The sequence below is a fragment of the Bufo bufo genome, chromosome 4 (assembly GCF_905171765.1).
Source record: "Bufo bufo chromosome 4, aBufBuf1.1, whole genome shotgun sequence".
NCBI lineage: Eukaryota > Metazoa > Chordata > Amphibia > Anura > Bufonidae > Bufo > Bufo bufo.
In genome coordinates, this window is record NC_053392.1 from 552,672,148 (window position 1) to 552,691,322 (window position 19,175).

Here is a 19,175-nt window from a genome sequence, read left to right on the forward strand (position 1 = left end):
ACAAAGTCTGTAAATTTAATATGCCACTACTGTGGCATAAATCACTTAATGAATGTCCCCCAAGTTTATAATTTTAAAAACTTAATATACAGTACATTATAAAACTTAGTAATAAATAATAATTGCCCACACAGTATTCCCAATTGTAATAATCCTCTGTAGCAATGGAGGTTTTTCACAATGCAGAACTAAAACTATGCTGTCATACAACTTTAGGAGTATGTCCTGCTTGAACATCATATTGTTCAAATTTAAATCCCCCAATGTTCCAGAAAATATAGTTAATATTTATGAATATAAAGGAGATATGAAATATGTGAACGAAACCAGATGCAGGACATTTCATCCAATCTGTCATGTAAGTTTGCTTTTGAGTCATTTGGTTTATCATTGACTTGTAACCTTGAAAAACCAAACAGAATGAAACACTGCCAGCACTGAAAGATTTCTGTAAGTGTACGTATCGACACAGATCTGACATTTTAGGGTACAGGTTCAGGATTCACGTGTTGAGAATCCGCACTGAAATCCGCAGGTGTTCGCAGGCAAATCCGTGTCGTCAATCCGCATCAAATAAAATAAATTAACATTCTGCGGATTTTAAAATCCACACCACAGATCAAAATCCGCGCAGAAAAAAATCTGCATCGTGTGCATTGAGAATTTCAAATTCTCATAGAATACAATGTACATGACCTATGGTGCAGGTTTTCCGCACGCAAATCCGTGCGGAAAATCTGCACGCAATCCTGATTGTGTGCATTTAGCCTTATAGTGCTGTATCATCACAGGAAACAGTCAGGGCTTTTTTTCTCAGAGAAAAGGTGGTGGAACTCACCCCCCCCTCCCCTGGCCACGCCCCTACCCACCCCTAGGACCGCCCCCTAAAACCGCCTCTTTAGAGAACAGGGATACACTGTGCCACACAATACTGTATATTGTGTGGCACAGTGTAGAGGTATGCTGCATATTGTGTGGCACAGTGTAGCGGTATACTGTATATTGTGTGGCACAGTGGATGCTATATGTCTATAACATAAACATATTTCACATGAAAACTTACTGTTACTTGGCTTGGCCCTTGGGGATCTCAGACACCACTTCAACACTTCTCCGGGGGCTCGGTCGAGCTGATGTTGTGTTTTATCCTAATGGGAGAGATTTCATAATAAGGATTTGGAGAAGGGGCAGAGGGATAGCAGAGCAGGGAGAGGCTGGTGCTGCTACTAGGGGTCTCATACCATGGGGGAGTAATAAAGCCCACCATAATGCCCCCCAGTAGAAATAATTCTCCTTATAATGTGACAATGCAAAAAATACCCCCTTATGCCCCCAGTTGATAATGTGCCAGTATAAAATACCCCTATATAGTGCCCCCAGTAAATGCCCCCATAGTGCTCCTCTCCCCCTTCCTCCTAGTGCCCCCCATAATGTACCAGTATAAAATGCCCCATATATCGTGCCCCAGTAGATGCCCTCAGTGTCCCCCATAATTTGCAAGTATAAAATACTCCTTCTTAGTGCCCCCTGTAGATGACTCCATAGTACTCCTCTCCCCCCTTCCCCATAGTACCCACCATGTGTCCCAGTATAAAATATTACTGTACAGAGCCCCCCATATAAAATACCCCTTCTTTGTGACCTCAGTAGATGCCCCTATAGTGCCCACCAATAATGTGCCAGTAATAAGTGCCCCCATCACGTGCCAGTAACAAGAGCCCCCCATCACGTGCCAGTAATAAGCCCCCATCATGTGCCAGTAATAAGCCCCCATCACGTGCCAGTAATAAGCTCCCACCATTACGCGCCAGTAATAACCCCCATTACATGCCAGTAATAAGCCCCCATTATGTGCCGATGCCAGTAATAAGCCCCCCCATTACGTGCCAGTAATAAGCCCCCCCATCATGTGCCAGTAATAAGCCCCCCATCATGTGCCAGTATTAAGCCCCCCATCATGTGCCAGTATTAAGCCCCCCATCATGTGCCATTAAGCCCCCCCGCCCCCCCCCATCATGTGCCATTAAGCCCCCCCCGCCCCCCCCCCATCATGTGCCATTAAGCCCCCCCATCATGTGCCATTAAGCCCCCCCCACCCCCCATCATGTGCCAGTAGTGTAATAAGCCCCCCAATGTGCCAGTAACACTATTGTAAAAAAAAACGAAAAAACTTATACTTACCTCAGTGTCAGCGATGCGAATCAGGCCTCTTCCGGCCTGTGTCCCGCGCTGTATGGCTCAGGCGGCGTGATGATGTCATCGCGCCGCCTACGCCGGCCTTTGATAGGCTGCCGGCCTAGTGCCTGCAGCCTATCAGAGGAAGGGGAAGGGACACGCCTCTCCCTCCCCTGCACTGCCGCAGCACAGGCAGATTACTATGGAGATGAGCGCAATGGAAGCGCTCATCTCCCTGTGCCCAGCGGCGGCTCACTTGGGGGGGCATTTTAGTTGGGGGGGCACAGCGTGATGTAGGGGGGCCGTGGCCCCCTCTAGTTCCCCCCCCCCTAGCGACGCCACTGCTAAGCAGCGGGCCAGCTGGGCCCAGTAACTAAAGGGGGGCGGGGCGGGGGAAAATAGGTGGCGGAATGGTGGGACAGTGCTGGAGACAAAGTTCCTATGGGCTCATCAGTGGAAAGGATTCATCCTTCACCTGAAACATGACCATTTTTAAAGTATACCTCTCATTATAAACATTCTGTAATGCTGTTCACTTACTCAGAATTCAATCTGGAGAAAGGAAACAAATACCCATATAATTCTGTGGAAAGTGTTCAGTGTCCCACTACAGAGCAGTGGAACACTGCATAGGGGTTCACAAATATGTTTTTGAATCGTACTATGCGTTTCATGTATTTCTGTGCACATAGCATTAATAGGCTGTATTCACAGCCACCACTAGATGGAGCTGGTGTCACCGTCTCTATATAGAGAGGAGGAGTGAGAACATTCTAGTCAGTCTAACCAATTAGTCTGATCAGTCCATAAGTCAGTCTAGTCTGAGACACCAGAGAGAACAAATGTGAAATGTAAAGCTGACAGACCAGCCAAACCTGGACTTACGTATCAGCCAGGGCAAGAAAGAATAAGAGAAAACCTACAAAAATCAGGCCAGAAGAAAGAGAGACAGGTGCAGAGTAAAAGTTCTGTAGAGGTGAATTGCACTACAAGAAGCTTATAGACTCTGCAACCATATTGTCCAGTTGTGTAGAGGCTTCCAGTCCTGGTCAAGTATCAAAGACAGAAATCCAGATATGCCCACTGTTTCATATCCCACTGAGGACACTGTGGAAAACTTAAACTGTGAGTATGGCCACTTGTTCAAAAAAGATGCAGAACACATACTGACGCTTAGGGTCCACCCTGTGGTTGCTTCGTATCAGTGAAAATGCTCACCCTCATTACTAAATGCTTAAGTCAGCTAGAGAAGTGCAGCAAAAGGAAGACTGCTTTAAACAGACACTTTGGCCTATTAGCTACCTGTTAGTCATCTGTGAGATCTGTGAAATTGCATTTTGCGAAAGAACTGCCAGTCCATTGCATACTGAGAACTGTAACTGATATGTTTCAACTGAATCCTTCTGTAAAGAACCGTTGCGCTTTTTACTTGGCCTCATTACTTCCTGCACCTCTACACTGCACCGACATCTACAGCTGCACCAAGGAACCCTGCTTTGCACCTCAATTCCACCAAAATCAAGGGCACCTCAAACCACCATCTGGCAGGAGAACCCCAAGAACCAGGGTGTACCTATAAGGGAAGAACAGGCGCGCCCTTCCCATCACTGCACGGCCCAGAGAAGAGACAGAACGAGTGAGTACTATCACCATCATTCTTGCTACTTTCACTCCTCTCCTCCTGGGTCGCTGCAAGGGGAAAGGAAGCTGTTGTAGAATGAGAGTCCAAGAGATACACAGAGATACTTCTAAAGGTTCTAGTAATTTTTGTATCTCAACCAGAGCTGGAATCACAGTTTCACTGCTCATTACTGCTGTATAATGTCCTAATGTCACTGCTGCTGCTCTTAATGGTGTGATATAGAGGAATATCAGATCAGGATCTCCTCTTCGCTGTGTGCTGTGTATAGGAGACATCACGGCAGCTAGTCTCCAGCATCACCTTGCCTCTCCATAGACTTCTATGAATAACTATAACCTGATCTATCACTGTTCTAAAAAAGCCATTTCTACTCTAGAAACTGATTTTACTTGTGAATTCTGAGTTGCGGACTAATTCAGGAGGTGGGAGTTGGGATTTGGTTTTAGTGGTATTTACAGAGTTTCTTATATTTGCTTGTACTGTTGATTTATGCAATGTTACACTTTAATGTAATCTTTTCTGTAAACTTTGCATACACAGGTCATATAAGCAATACGTTCCAGTAGATTATTTGTAAATCATCCCATAAGAAATAGACTATTGTGACAAATTTAGGGTTCTCTTCTGGAGGACCTCTGGGCTCAATATAGTGTCAGAACCTGGGCCCACCAGAGAGCTATACTTTGTTTGTTGGCCAGGGCACCATTTTCTATTAACTGGCTGTCATGGGGAGCTGGCGGCACGCTCTTCATTCGCAGCGCCGCCGGCTTCCCGCACATACAGCGGAGCCAGGACACGGTCGGCGTACTCGTCTCCATGGGGACCAGGGGGCGGGGATGACCCGGCCGCGCATGTCTCCTCAGTGTGGCGGCGTCCTCCATCCCCTAGACAACGAGCAGCAGAGGTTCTGAGCGCCGATATTAATGAATCAGCGCTCAGCTGTATTATGAGCAATCAGAGTCACGTGATGCTGGCCACATCATGTGACTCACCTGCAGGGGTTATTTAAACAGGCAGCCTGCTGGCCACAGGTTGCCTGTGATTTGTCTTGCTACCCTCACCAGCATTGTGTATATTGTGTACTCTGTTTGTTTTGACCTTGACACTGTGTTTGACCTCGACCTTGTGACCTCCTTGGATTTGACGTGACCTCTTGGCTTCTGACTCCGGATTGTGTTTTGACCTCGTTATTGTATTGCTCCCTGTGTACCTGCTTGACCTCCTGGCTTTGACTTTCGCTTGCCTGACTCTGTTATGGTATTCCTCTTACCTTCTTAGGCCCCTGCACGTATCTAAGCGAGGGACTGCCCCCAAGTTGAACGCCGTTGGTTAGGACGGGCCATGCAAGTAGGCAGGGACAGAGGTGGGGTGGAGTTTAGGGTAACACTTATCCCTTCCCTGTCGTGACACTGGCCCTGTGATCATGTAGATGGTGATCCCCTGTTACATTATCAGAAATTGTAAGTGGATATTGTTATTAAAAATAATGCTGCAAAAAAGACAACACTATTCAAATAAATATGGAAGGGGTTGTCTCACTTCAGCAAATGTCATGACCATGGTATTAGCTATACCTTCACTCGAGCTTACCTTTTTCTTGAATCCCTTCCAATGAACTCTCTACTCCTTATCCCAACCAAATAACCACAACAATTACGGTTCGGTTCGGCCACAGCAGCCGTTTATTTTTATTAAATACATAAATAAATAACCACAAAACCATAATTAACCCCTGGCGAGGGAGGTCCTAGAAGCCCCAAATAACCATAACCAACAAACCACAACCATCCGGCGACTCCATCTTACCCCCAGCCGTTAAACCCAGCCGTTAAACCCAGCTCGGAGGCAACCTTGATGGATGCCTTAAATTCCTCCAATCCCGATCCTCTATTAGAGTCCAGTCCCTCCCGCGGGGCCCTCCCATCCTCACGTATCAGTATATTTTATCCAACTTCGAGGACCTCCCCCACCTCCACAAACGCGCAGCTTGACTTCCTTAAGCCTGCGCGTCCCTCCACATCCATAGTGCAATGTCCACCCCCCCCCCCTGAATCCCTAGAGACCACAAGTCAGTCCCCACTGCATTCAGGTGGACTCCATCAGCCCTCCAAAAATTCCCTGTCCCCCTCTCTAGTTCCTCATGCCGAACCGCCACTGCCCCATTTCTCGCCATGAACCTCCCTATCGCCCTGTTCACCTTTATCCAGGCCTTATTAATTCGTTCCACCGACCTGGCCCTCTCCAAGACTGCCTCGGGACAATGTCCGACCACACTGTAATCAGCCCTGGGAATAAAGACCACAATCTCAGCAGATCAAACTTGACATCCCTGATCAATTCTCTAAAGGGGCGCCCACCCAAATCGTTACCCCCGACATGAAGCACCAAAATATCAGGGGGCCGATCAAGCCTGACAAAAACGGTGCACTTCCCTCATAACGCCCCCCCACAACATGCCCCTAACCACCGAACCACTGCCACATCCTCCCGAAAACCCAACTGCCTCCCATTAGGCCTAACCTCTGCCCTCTGGTCCCCTCAAAACACATAAGAGTGCCCCACGATTCATACAAGAGCAGCTGAAGAACCTGTAATAAGACAAAAGATACAATTAACTACCGAGAAAAAGGCGACACATCAATCACAACAACCCCAGTCTAACATATGACCTAGAACGCACCGATTCCCACCGCCCAATACACATTATCACCTCATCGCTTAGACCCAATCTGGCAGCCTCAGTAGCAGGTATGACCCGAATATCCCTCATTACATACCCCCATTTTTAAACACCGCTAGAAACTGAAAACGTGATAGGTAAGACCCATCCTCGTGCTGTAAAAAAGGGGAAGTACCACAACCCCACACACCCATATAAGACTCCACACTACGAACCGGACACATGGCACAACCTGGAACCGCAAACAAAACCAACTGACTGCCTCTGCCCTCATGATCCGTCTTTGACCTCCGAATCCAAACGGACACCCTGTCAACTCGCCAGTCTACATCTTCGTTCCTAATACCTCCTGCCTTGGTCGTACTGCCACACACCAGTTCCCCCAACCTGAACGCCCCGAAAAATGCCAAAGCGAACGCCGCCCTGAACAGGTTAACTTCCCATGCCGAACTACAAATCACCCCCAACTTGTCTCCCAACCCCAGGAGTAACCGGAACGACACCGGCCTTCTTCTGTCCTCCACTTTGTACCCCTTACGCCAACCCTTCACCACTTGTCGGACCAAGAAAGACTTAGTAACATCAGTCGCTCCCCTCATGCGAAAACCAAAAGCCAACCCGGCCATGAACCTGTTCAACTGCGGGACCATCCACCCTTCTTCCCAAAGGTGCCCTAACAGCAACAATAACCCTATCTCCCCTTCCTCACCCCCCATGCTCAGCTGAGTGTTCCACTGCTCCCATCGTTCCCACGCCTTACCATATGCCGACCAGGTCCCAGGACTCAACGACCCCCACAACAGGCCCATTACCGCTCCTCCAGGATCCCCCAAAGCCACTCTGGACAGTCCATACCCCGTTCTTCCGCTTCTGGCATCAGAAGCCGGAACCGCTCCAACTGTGAACGAGAAAGAGCATCCGCCAGTGAATTATTCACCCCCGTCACATGTACTGCAACCACCCAAGTGTTAAGGGACAAATAGCGCAGGACTAAAAACTGCAATAGTTTACCTACTGGTGGGGAAGATGCCGATAAGCTATTAATAGCCTGAACTACCCCTAGATTATCGCAGTGGAATCGCACCTTCCTGTTTCTGAAACGTTCACCCCACAACACCACCGCCATGACAATAGGGAACAATTCTAAAAGTGCCAGATTCCTGACCCAACCTCTAGTCACCCAACTCTCCGGCCACCGACCAGCGCACCATTGCCCTTGACAGTAAGCCCCGAAACCCACACCCCCGCCGCGTCAGTATACAAGTCAAAATCTACATTGTCCCATGCCTCCCCCATGACCATTGACCTACCGTTATAACTGCCCAAGAATTCGGCCCACACCCTCAGGTCACCCTTTAACTCTTTTGCCAGCCGCAAAAAATGATGGGGGGCCGTAACCCCCGCTGTAGCTGCCGCCAAACGTCTGCAAAATATCCTACCCATTGGCAAGATACGACATGCAAAATTCAGCTTACCCAGCAAGGACTGTAGGTCTCGCAACGTGATTTTTTCTCGCTTCCTGATCCTATTCACGTCTTCCCTTAATACCGCAATTTTTTCTTCGGGCAACCGACATTCCATTCAAACTGTATCTATTACAATGCCCAAAAAACATAACTCAGTCACCGGGCCCACCATCTTTTCTTCCGCTAAAGGGACCCCAAAATTTGCAAAAACAGGTATGTAATAACAACGAACAAACGCTGGACCCCGCGGGCCCCAGGCATAAAAAATCATCCAGATAACCAACGAACAACCAGATATCTCAACTACCACCCATTCCAAAAAAGAACTAAACGCTTCAAAATATGCACAAGAAACCGAACATCCCATGGGCAAACATCTGTCCACAAAATAACCCCCCTCCTAAAAACAACCTAGCAACCGCATACTGTCAACGTGAACCGGTAACAAGCGAAACGCCGTCTCAATATCAATTTTGGCTAATAACGTGCCCTGCCCCAAACGCCTCACCCAGCCCACCGCCGCATCGAACGACGTATATATTACCGAACATACTTCGGGATCTATGCCATCATTAACTGATGCCCCTTTTGGGAATGATAAGTGGTGTATTAACCGAAACTTGTTCGGCTCCTTTTTGGGCACCAACCCCAGCGGTGAAATCCGGAAATCGTTTAACGGCGGCTTACTAAACGGGCCCGCCATCCGCCCCAACTCTACCTCCTTCCCCAATTTTTCCGAGACTATCCCTGGGTGTTCAAGGGTGGACCGTAAGTTCTTATGAACCAACGGCCCCGTCGTTATAACTGACGGGATCCGGAAACCAAAACGGAAACCATCACCCAACAGCTTTGCTGCCTCCTGATTCGGGTACCTATCTAGGAAGTCCCGCATCCTTTCCACCCGTACCGGCGTCTGGCCCTTTTCCAGCTGAGCCCCCACCTCTCTGCTTTCCTCCCCGAAAACACCTATTGGCGCCGTGCGTGCCCCCACACGAAGAACATTCGTGCTTGAATTTGCACTTTCCCCCGAACCTGCAGCTTCCTTCATTGAAAAGGAAGCATAATCCTTTTGCCGAGGCCAATGCCATGGCCCCCCCCCATACTCCCCCGCCGCCACTTTCCCCCGAAAGGGCTGCGTCGACCGGATCGGTGCTGTCACCCTCAACCAAAGACCAATATCTTTGTGATCCCACTGGATATCGGGCCTAACCGCCTTACGCTGACGAAATTGTTTGTCGTATCGAAGCCACCCCACTCCCCCATAAGTCCGATACGCATCCCCTATGGCATCTTAATAGCAAAATAACGCGGAGCAACATTCTGGCGACTTTTCACCAATAACGCTTGCCAGAATAGCAAACGCCTGTAATCAGTTGGCGAAAGTTCGTGGAATCAAGCGGCACCGCCGTTTCTCCTCCTCCTCCTTTTTACCGTCTTCCTTTCTACTCCTATCCAAATTAAATCGTTCTAAGGGGAGCAGCGAAAATATTTCCACGTACTCCCCTTTCCAAATTTTTTCTTTCACCTCTTGCTTCAAGTGAGCCCCCAGAGGGCCTTCAAAGCACACATATACTTCCCCCCATGCCCTATCATCCAACCTCGGCCTGTTTTTCTCCCCACCCACTTGCGTCTCCACTGAAACTGACGCCAAACCGCCACCAACCGGCCCAGTCCCAATCCCCGGCCCCCGGTTATCCATCCAAGCCGTCAACGGGGAAGTCCCAAAACTAGACAACCACCCTGCTAAACCCCCTAAAATCTGACCTAACCACGCGCCCAATTCCCCAGGGACCAACTCATTACTCGGGGACCAAACTTGCGCTAATATGGGACCCCATGATGTCTCACCAGGCACCGCGGGTGCTGTGACTCCCGCTGCCGTCAGTCCTGTCTCCTGCTGGTCCCGGAATCCTGGTGTCGTGCTCCTAAAAGTAGCTGGCGTCTCATCCCGGACAGGCATCGCAGACGTTGAAGGCCTATCTTCATGCGTTGCTGTGGATCCCTGGGTGACGCTAGACGCTCCAGACAGGTGCATCTGTATGGCTCCTGCCACGTGCTGATCGATCCCTGCTTCTTCACGCTCTGCGCCTTTGGGCCTGCACAGTTCTTCTCCTCCCGTCTCCCTTGCTGTCCACGCCGAGCAGACCGCCCGATAACACCTGGCCTGGGCCGGCCCGCAGAACCTGGTCCTGTTCCTGATGAAGACGCTGCAGAGAGTGGGGGAGAGGGCATCCCACTCTGCTCCGGATTCTGCCAAAGCACATTCGAAGAGGTGGTCTCCTAGGTGCAGCACCCATGTGAGTCCAGGAAGCATGGAGAATAGATGGCAGAGAACCCAGGGAGAGGAGTTCTGATGTTCCTCAGAAAGACAGCACAGGGACAGGTGTGTAGCCTGTGTCACCACAGTGCCTTGCATCTGCTAGATACAGGTAGGTTTTTTTGGGGGTCACCATCTGGAGCATGGGAGTCATGGCACCCCTCGTTGGTTCTCACAGTGCTTCAGTGTACTGCGTCTTCCTTTACCAGCCTGACAGAGACCAAAATGGCATTCTTTTGGCTACCATCTAGTGACATTTGATGTATTCTACAACTGTGTGAAAGAAAACTGATCAAGAATTTAATTTGAACAGAAAAATAATTGTATACATTTTTATTCAATTTCTATGATATTTCCAATTGCAGAATCTATCTATTCAAAGTCCTTTAAAAGTTTGGACATTCCCAGCAGCTTTCTGGGCCTTTATTCATACAGTGGCAGTTTGCTTTCGAGTGAACAAAGAGTGGGAGCTTGGGGGCAATCTGGCGAGATTCCCATTTTTGAAAGGGTCTTTGTCAGTTGCCTGGCTCTCGCTGAGTTATACTGCATTTGTGTTCCTGTGAAGGAGTTGTCATGAGACTCCTTTATACAGTTTCTCCTTTCGAACACAGCCTAAGACCCCAATCTAAAATATATACAGTGGTCCCTCAAGATACAATATAAATTGGTTCCAGGAGGACCACTGTATGTTGAAACCATTGTAAGTTGAGTAATTGGTTCCAAAGTCCCAAAATGTCATCCGAGATAAGAGAAAATAAAGATTTCGGAAAAATAAGCAGATAACTAAGACAAATAAGACAAGTCCTTACATATAACAGTCAGGAATAGCTGCTAACTAGCAACTAATACAGTATGTTATTAGAGAAGTGGCCTTGATTTGTTGGATCCAGGTCTGAGACATTGTATGTTGAGTCTAAATAAAAGTGCATAGTGTACAATAGACATGATTCCATACATAAGAAAACTTGCAATCACCGGATCAATAATTAAAATGATATCAAAATACATTGAATTCATATCGTGTATGTATAATAAAGTGCCAGGTGCAAATTATCTAATAAATCATGAATCACATGTGATTGTTAAAGTTCCATGAGCAGTTAATATGATATGCTAAATCAAAGAGGGGGGAGGACGGACTAGGGTACACTAACCAGGTGTAGAGCGACATCGTGTATAATATCCGCCAAGTTCGGCGTATCAAGAAGACCACCGCGCATGCCCGGGTTGCGTTCAATGTCTATAATGCGTCATTACGCTAGACGGCAAATAGAGCATGCGCATACATGCCTGACAAACTAGTTGACCATATTAGAAAAGGTAAATAACTGGCGCATGCCCAGAGCATCCTAAGATCTATCAAATCGCCATCTTACTAATTGGCCACATATACATGGACTCATATAGGGGCACTAAGAGTCAACAAAAAAGGCCAAATGACATTGCGGACTCATGCTGACCAGAACGCATCCACTCATTCACTAAGCGAGAGATCATATGGCTGTCCCCACGGTAATGGGGCATCTATAACCATTCCCCCCTAACGTCCTACACGTCAATATCAGCCCTCGAGGGATCTCCTCTCCTCTCAACCAGCCGATAAGGGTGGGGCATTAGTAGTTATGGATACTCAGAAATATGTTGCAGAAATATTGAGACAACTTAATGATGCTGATGTCTATTGTCCTATACAAACTGATCCCAAGTCTGACATTGCTAAGGTTATTACATGTATTTTGTCTGATGCAGTAGTGGCTGGAACTATTGATTCTGATCTTTCTGATTATCTTATGGTCACACATCCTGTTACTCTGGTAATATATGTGTTGCCTAAAATTCATAAATCTCTGATTGATCCTCCAGGACGTCCCATTGTATCTGGATCTGACTCTATTTTCAGGTTGATATATCTGAAAGGGAGACAATTATTTTAGCCTCCTTTGATGTGACTTCTTTGTACACCTCTATTGACCATCACAAGGGCATTCAAGCGGTGTCTCGCATGTTGGCAATGTCCTTTTTTTTCACAGGCTGTTGACTTCCTCATATCTCTTCTGGATGTTATCCTGATGTACAATTATTTTTTATTTCAGGATACATATTATATTCAAAAGTGGTGCGTGGCCATGGGGTCAAATGTGGCCCCAACTTACGCCAACATTTTCATGCAATGTTTTGAGGAGGATGTCATCTGTGTGTCCCACCACTTCACGCATGTTCTGAGGTGGTGGAGATACATAGATGACATTTTCCTCCTTTGGACTGGGACAGAGACTGAGTTACATGATTTCCATGGTTTTTTGAATAGTGTTGACAGTACATTACAATTCACATTGGTATATTCCAATACAGAGGTTACATTTTTGGACACTACTGTGTCCTTCTCCGATGGTCAATTAAGCACACAGCTTTATACAAAACCTACTGATGTTAATACAGTTTTGCGTTACAATAGTTGTCACCCAAGGAATATGGTCAGACATCTCCCTTATTCACAATTCTTAAGGGTAAGACGTATTGTGTCTGACCAAAGTACGGTACATTGGATACTACTTTGAGTGCAATGGTGGATAAATTCACACAACGGGGCTATCCACAAAAATTATTACAATCACACAAGGATATGGTTTGTAAATTAGACAAAGTACTCTTGTTAGCAATAGGTCTGAAATGCAGATGTCTAGAATTCCTTTTATCTCCACTTATTCTGACTTGAGCACTGAGATCAGCAAAGTCATCAGACATCATTGGAACATATTAGGTGTTTGTTACAGGAATGTTTCCGAGTTCAAATCTCCCCCCTTGTTCTCATATCGTAGGTCAAAAAATCTGTGTGACCAATTGGTCAAAGCGGATATTGGCCCTACTAGAACCATTAAACAGACTACATTGACACAAGCCAGCCTGGGATGTTTTCCATGCCTTAGCTGTGTAAATTGCCGTTACATAAGGAAAGGAAAATGTTTTATTCACCCCATTTCTGGGGTTTCCTATCATATACATTTTCACCTTACGTGTGACTCTACCTTCGTTATTTATGTACTTTGATGCCCATGTAGACTATTGTATGTGGGTGAAACTTCCACGGACATGAAAACACATCTCAATAATCATTGTTATTCGATACGTAAAAAAAGTCGTGATTTACCTGTTTCCAAGCATTTTTATTTTATTTTAAACATACTGAAAATGACCTAAAGTGTTACATCATAGATCATGTTTCTATGCCCAGAAGAGGGGTCAATAGAATGAACATGTTGAAGAAAAGGGAGTTATTCTGGATACACAAACTCAATTCTTTGAAACCCTCTCGCCTTAATGTTGATTATAAATTTGGGAATTCATTGTGAGAGGTCAGCTTGCCCTTTGTCCCTTGGGGATCTATTTTCCTCATGTCTGTTAGGTAGTTTATTTTGGACAAATGATTATATTTTTGTAATCTTTACTAATTTATATTTTTATTTATAGATGATGTGCTGGAGATAGATGGGATGATGGAGACACTTGCCAGATGTTTGTGCGACAATAGGGTTCGAAAGTTTTTTTTATGTATGATCTGCTCAATATACCCGGGTTGTGTCACTATCTCCTGGACCAAATGATATTACTTGTTTATGTATTGCCTTCATACAATTGAGAGGAGATCCCTCGAGGGCTTATATTGACGTGTAGGACATTAGGGGGCAATGGTTATAGATGCCCCATTAACATGGAGACAGCCATATGATCCCTCGCTTAGTGGATGAGTGGATGCCTTCTGGTCAGCATGCGTCCGCTTATTCTTTAAGTCTGCGATGTCATTTACCCTTTTTATGACTCTTAGTGCCCCTGTATGAGTCCATGTACATGTGGCCAAGATGGCGATTTGATAGGTCTTAGGATGCTCTGGGCATGCACCAGTTATTTACCTTTTCTAATATGGCCGACTAGTTTGTCAGGCATGTATGCGCATGCTCTATTTGCCGTCTAGCGTAATGACGAATGGCACTTTAACAATCACATGTGATTTATGATTATTAGATGATCTGTACCTGGCACTTTATTATATATACACAATATGAATTCAATGTATTTTAATATCATTTTAATTATTGATCCGGTGATTGCAAGTTTTGCACACTATGCACTTTTATTTACCTTTGATGCGATTTTGTGTACGTTTTTATTACCAATGATAATGATATGTAATTATGAGTTTTATTGGTCACACTATATGTACTGAGCACTTTGTCCATTTTCCTTGCTTGAGAAAGGCTCTATTGTTGAGCTGAAATGTCTCTGTACCACTTGGGTGAATAAACGTTTTTATTTTTTTACCTTGGAGTGCTGCCCTTTTTTGTATTATATATATATATATATATACACAGTACATGATATGGGAACCTAACCTGGGCTTCTTTCTCATAAATATCTTTAAATTGGGTTTAGCCAATGACTTAAACGTTTATTAGATATCAATGGTAACTATCTTTTGTTCCTCAAGAGTCTTTTTATTGTGTTGGGCCATCACAAGAGTGTTAGTAAGGTCATATGTAACGCCCCAGAGGTGCATTACTACCTTTGCACCCTGCCACTATCTCCTATGGTTACCTAAATGTCATTCTATGTATTTATTTCCAGGTCCTGTACAATGTGCATTCATAATCTTCTTATGTAACTGTTCAAGTGTAATATGCCTGGTTCACCGGCAGGTGGCAGCATCAATGGCAGAGCTTCAGCTAGAGAGAATGGAGCTTTCCTTTCCATTCTAAACCCCACTCTGTGGTGTGGTGGGCGTGTCCCAAATGCTGCAGGGAGGGGAATGTTCAGTTTACCCCCTTCTAGGGGAAGGTTCAGCTTACCCCTTCTAGGGAAGAGGTCGAGTTTTAGAGTACCCCCTGCTAGGGAAAGGCAGCAGGAGCACGTCCCTGTTGGAAGAGCCCTGTCTGAACCAGCTAGAGCACCTTCAGCTCTGATGGACATAGAGGCAGAAGCCTGAAGCCTCAGAAGCCAGGAGAAGAAAGTTTTCCCTGGACAAAGCTAGAGACAGACCAGATTACCAAGTGACAGACCAGATTACCAAGTGAGGTACAGCATAAAGAGAAAACTGAGTTCCATAGCCATCCTGTTAGTACAGCAGAGTCAGAGAGCAACAGATGTAGTAGAGAGGAGTTTGCCTGCTAGAGTAATGCCAAAGCCTGCTGGAAACCAAAATAAAGTCTGTAAATCGTTTGGAGAAAAGTTTATTACAGTAAAGCTGTTATCAACTTCATCACAAGGTCTGGACTCAATTTATTTCTTCAAATTCCTCAATTATTCCCCCTATTGCTCTGCTTCGGACGACAACGCCTGGGGTCAAGCGTATCCAGGTAGGAGCACTGTGACATGTGCACCAACATTATGGGACATTTAGGCCACCCTACACCACTCTGGCATTCCTACCCCTGGGTACCATCAACTACAGTAACACTAAAAGGGGCCATGTGCCCTTGTTGCTTCACTGCAACTGGTGTCACGAATATTTCACTAAAGGGGACCCCTGGCCGCTGTCGTGCGTCGCACCTACAGTATATTTCATAGAAGTTGCCCATATGGTTGCCATGGGCCCCTGAGAAGGAAGCCAAGCTCTGACTAGCCTTTTGTCTTGGGCTATGAAGGCTCCATGTCTCCACAATAACAACTATGTCAACAAGAAAATGAGGAAATGGCTATAGGTTATGGCTACCCACTCTTCTTCAAGGGAAAATAAGCATGAAGCTGTCAAGTCCACAACAGATGATGATATGAACCAACAAGGGGGCCAATTTAGACTTTTGCTGTAAGTCTGTCTCCAGAGTTATCCAGTTTCAGTAAAAGACTGAACAATGCTGGGGAATGGCCTGCAATAAGGAAGTGAACAGTACTTATCTTGCATATCTAGTGCTACCGCTCCAGTTCTCTTGGCTGCGCTCTGTTTACCCGGCTGCAGCGGTGACATCACATTCACAACAGGTGACCGTTTCAGCCAATCACTGGCCTCTTTGGTGCAGAGCCAAGGCTGCAGTGGTCATAAGCTGTCGGCGTGATGTCACTGCTGCAGCCAGCTAAATAAAGCTCAACCAGGAGAACCAGCGTGATGGCCCTGGATATGCATAGTAAGTACTTCTCTATACCTTATAGCAGAAAATTTACCAGCATTGTCCAATTTTCACATCATTAACAGATCTGTATAAACTATTAAAACATGTCCACATTCTACCAGCACTATTCTTGTCTTTGGGTTTTGTGGTTTTTGTAACCTCCAAATAGGGTTTTCTTCAACTAGACCTTTGGAGTGCTGTTGAATTAAATGACCATTATTGTGTCAGAGCCATTAGGGGATCCTCTGGTACTCTCATGGACCAGCCAAGCCTTGACCCCATGGGTGCAGCGACAGCTCATTCAAGACACAAAACCCTCCAGAAATAAAACATCCAAAGGCCTATAGGTCTTCTTCACCTCCAAACGTTTATGACTCCAAAGTAATGACCAAAAATGAGTCTGATGGAAAAGAAGTAAAGGCAAACACTTCTCTCCTATGGTAACGTACAGGTCTTATATTATATTCTATAGACAAATAAGTGCAGGTCTGATTCTGTCAATATCATAAGCCCCTCAAATAGGATTCAAGCTCCTATTACTGTATAGTATGGGAGGGTGCCTGAGCAATAAGGTTCAAACACTGCTGATTTCTTCTGAGGTGTGCTATATTTCATCTGCCTGTGTACCTACCTCTGCCCTTTTCTTGGATTGTGACCCTCTTCTGCCTGACCTGACCTGTACCTGGCCTCTTCCTGACTATGATTCTGCCTGACCCCTTGGTGCTCCGCATTGGTGTCTTGAGCCCTGTAAGTCTGCTGTCAACCAAACAGAGGCTACTTCAAGAGGCAGCAGCCTGATGGTTATCCTGCAGCAAAGTCCAGATCCCCATACAGGGGTTAAAGGGTAAAAACCAGGGAAGAACCAGGATATTGCCCTTCAGAGTAGGCTATAGTCAAACCTGCTTGGTTAACAAGTGGTTCCACATCCACTACTGTAACAATAATAAATGGCAAGTGTCAATAAGAAAGCCATGGGGGTAAGAAAAGGCAAAGACAAGCCCCATGTGAATCACATAACAGCGGATTTTGGATCTGTAATGCAACAAAGTTTACTTTTCCCGCCTCATCAATATTTTCTTAAGTGCACAAAACATCGTACTCAGATTCAAGTCCCATTGCTCACACATGCTCTGCTAGGGCAGATGGATGTGAGGGGGGTGGGACGGGACACCTGTTCAGGAGTTCCATATTTAAGCCAGAATGGAGAGCTGCTATACGAAAGCATCTCTCTCTCTCTCTGGTGGACCTGGCCTTTTCATGATACATGGCCATCTGATCATCTAATTTCTGGCAGGGTTGCTGAAGATATATCCCCCCAGTGCTGCTCCCATTTACTTCAATAGATGCAGTAACCAGCATCATGCATTAACCAGCTTCATCCACCACACACAATGGACAAAGGCAGGCTCGGACTGGCCCACAGGGGAACTGGTGAATTCCCTGGTGGGCTCCCAAACGAGGTCCCCTGGTCCCCCACCACCAGCACAAGAGGCACAGTAGACAGACTGGACTTCATATAGACTGGAAGTTTTTTATTTTATTATTATTATACATGCAACAGCAGGCTGAGATGACTTCAGGTCAGCCAGTATCCTTTTTCTCCATGACCTGTCTTCTCAAAATCACTGCAGGGACACCCATAATCAGTCATTTTTGGCATGTTGCTGCTGCCTGCCGCTGTGTGCACAGGTGGTGTTTGCATGTAGCTGTACAGTGGGCCCCTAGAATTAATTTTACTGGTGGGCCCTAGGCACCCCAGTCCGACAGTAGACAAAGCGATGTACTTCTGGTCCAATGTCCAGAGCTACTGCACAACAAACTGAGAATAGGCAATCAGTAGAAAAGGGGTTGTGTCACAAAACATATTCTATATTTTTCAAACCAGCACCTGAATCTAAATACTTTTGCAATTGCATTTAAAGGGAGTCTGTCATCAACATTTCACCTTTGTAACCCTTCCCATAGGTTTCTAGCATCCTTACAGTTAATAAAAACTTTACCTTTAGCATCAATCCTGGACTTATAAAACCGGCAAAAAACATCTTTGTAGCATATGCAAATGAGGGCTCGCAAGTGCCCAGGGGCGGCGTTACCCTCGTAGGTGCCCTGCTAGCACAGCCTTTTCCTCGCTTCCCCCCGCCCCTCCTTTCCTTCTGACCGCCTATCTACTAACTTGTTGTTTCGCCGAGATCCCGCGCCTGCGCACTCAGTCCGTCGGCCGGCGCATGCGCACTGTGATGCCCATTCCTTATACGGCATCACAGTAATTAATGCATGTGCCGGATAACGGCGCGAAGCCGGTGTATGCGCATTAATTACTGTGATGCCGTACAAGGAAAGAGCATCGTAGTGCGCGTGCGCCGGCCGACGGACTGAGTGCGCAGGTGCGGGATCTCAGCGAAACAACAAGTTAGTAGATAGGCGGTCAGAGGGAAAGGATGGGCGGGCAGAGGGAAGGAAGGGGCGGGGGGAAGCGAAGAAAAGGCTGAGCTAGCAGGGCACCTACGAGCGTAACGCCGCCCCTGGGCACTTGCGAGCCCTCATTTGCATATGCTACAAAGATGTTTTTTGCCGGTTTTATAAGTCCAGGATTGATGCTAAAGGTAACGTTTTTATTAACTGTAAGGGTGCTAGAAACCTATGGGAAGGGTTACAAAGGTGAAATGTTGATGACAGACTCCCTTTAATAAAAAATTCAGTATAGCCAGTGAGCTATTCAATCAAATGTATCTGTATAGAGCCACCTGCTGTCTGTTTTTTTCCTTATTTTCTTGTCCCTTTCACTGAGCTGGTCAGC

At 46.2% G+C, this 19,175-nt stretch overlaps 1 protein-coding gene across 1 annotated transcript in view; it reads right to left on the reverse strand.

Annotated features, from left to right (window-relative positions):
- SLC1A4 (solute carrier family 1 member 4) overlaps positions 1–19,175 on the reverse strand; it is a 66,027-nt gene that overhangs the window by 37,133 nt on the left and 9,719 nt on the right. The window lies entirely within an intron of this gene.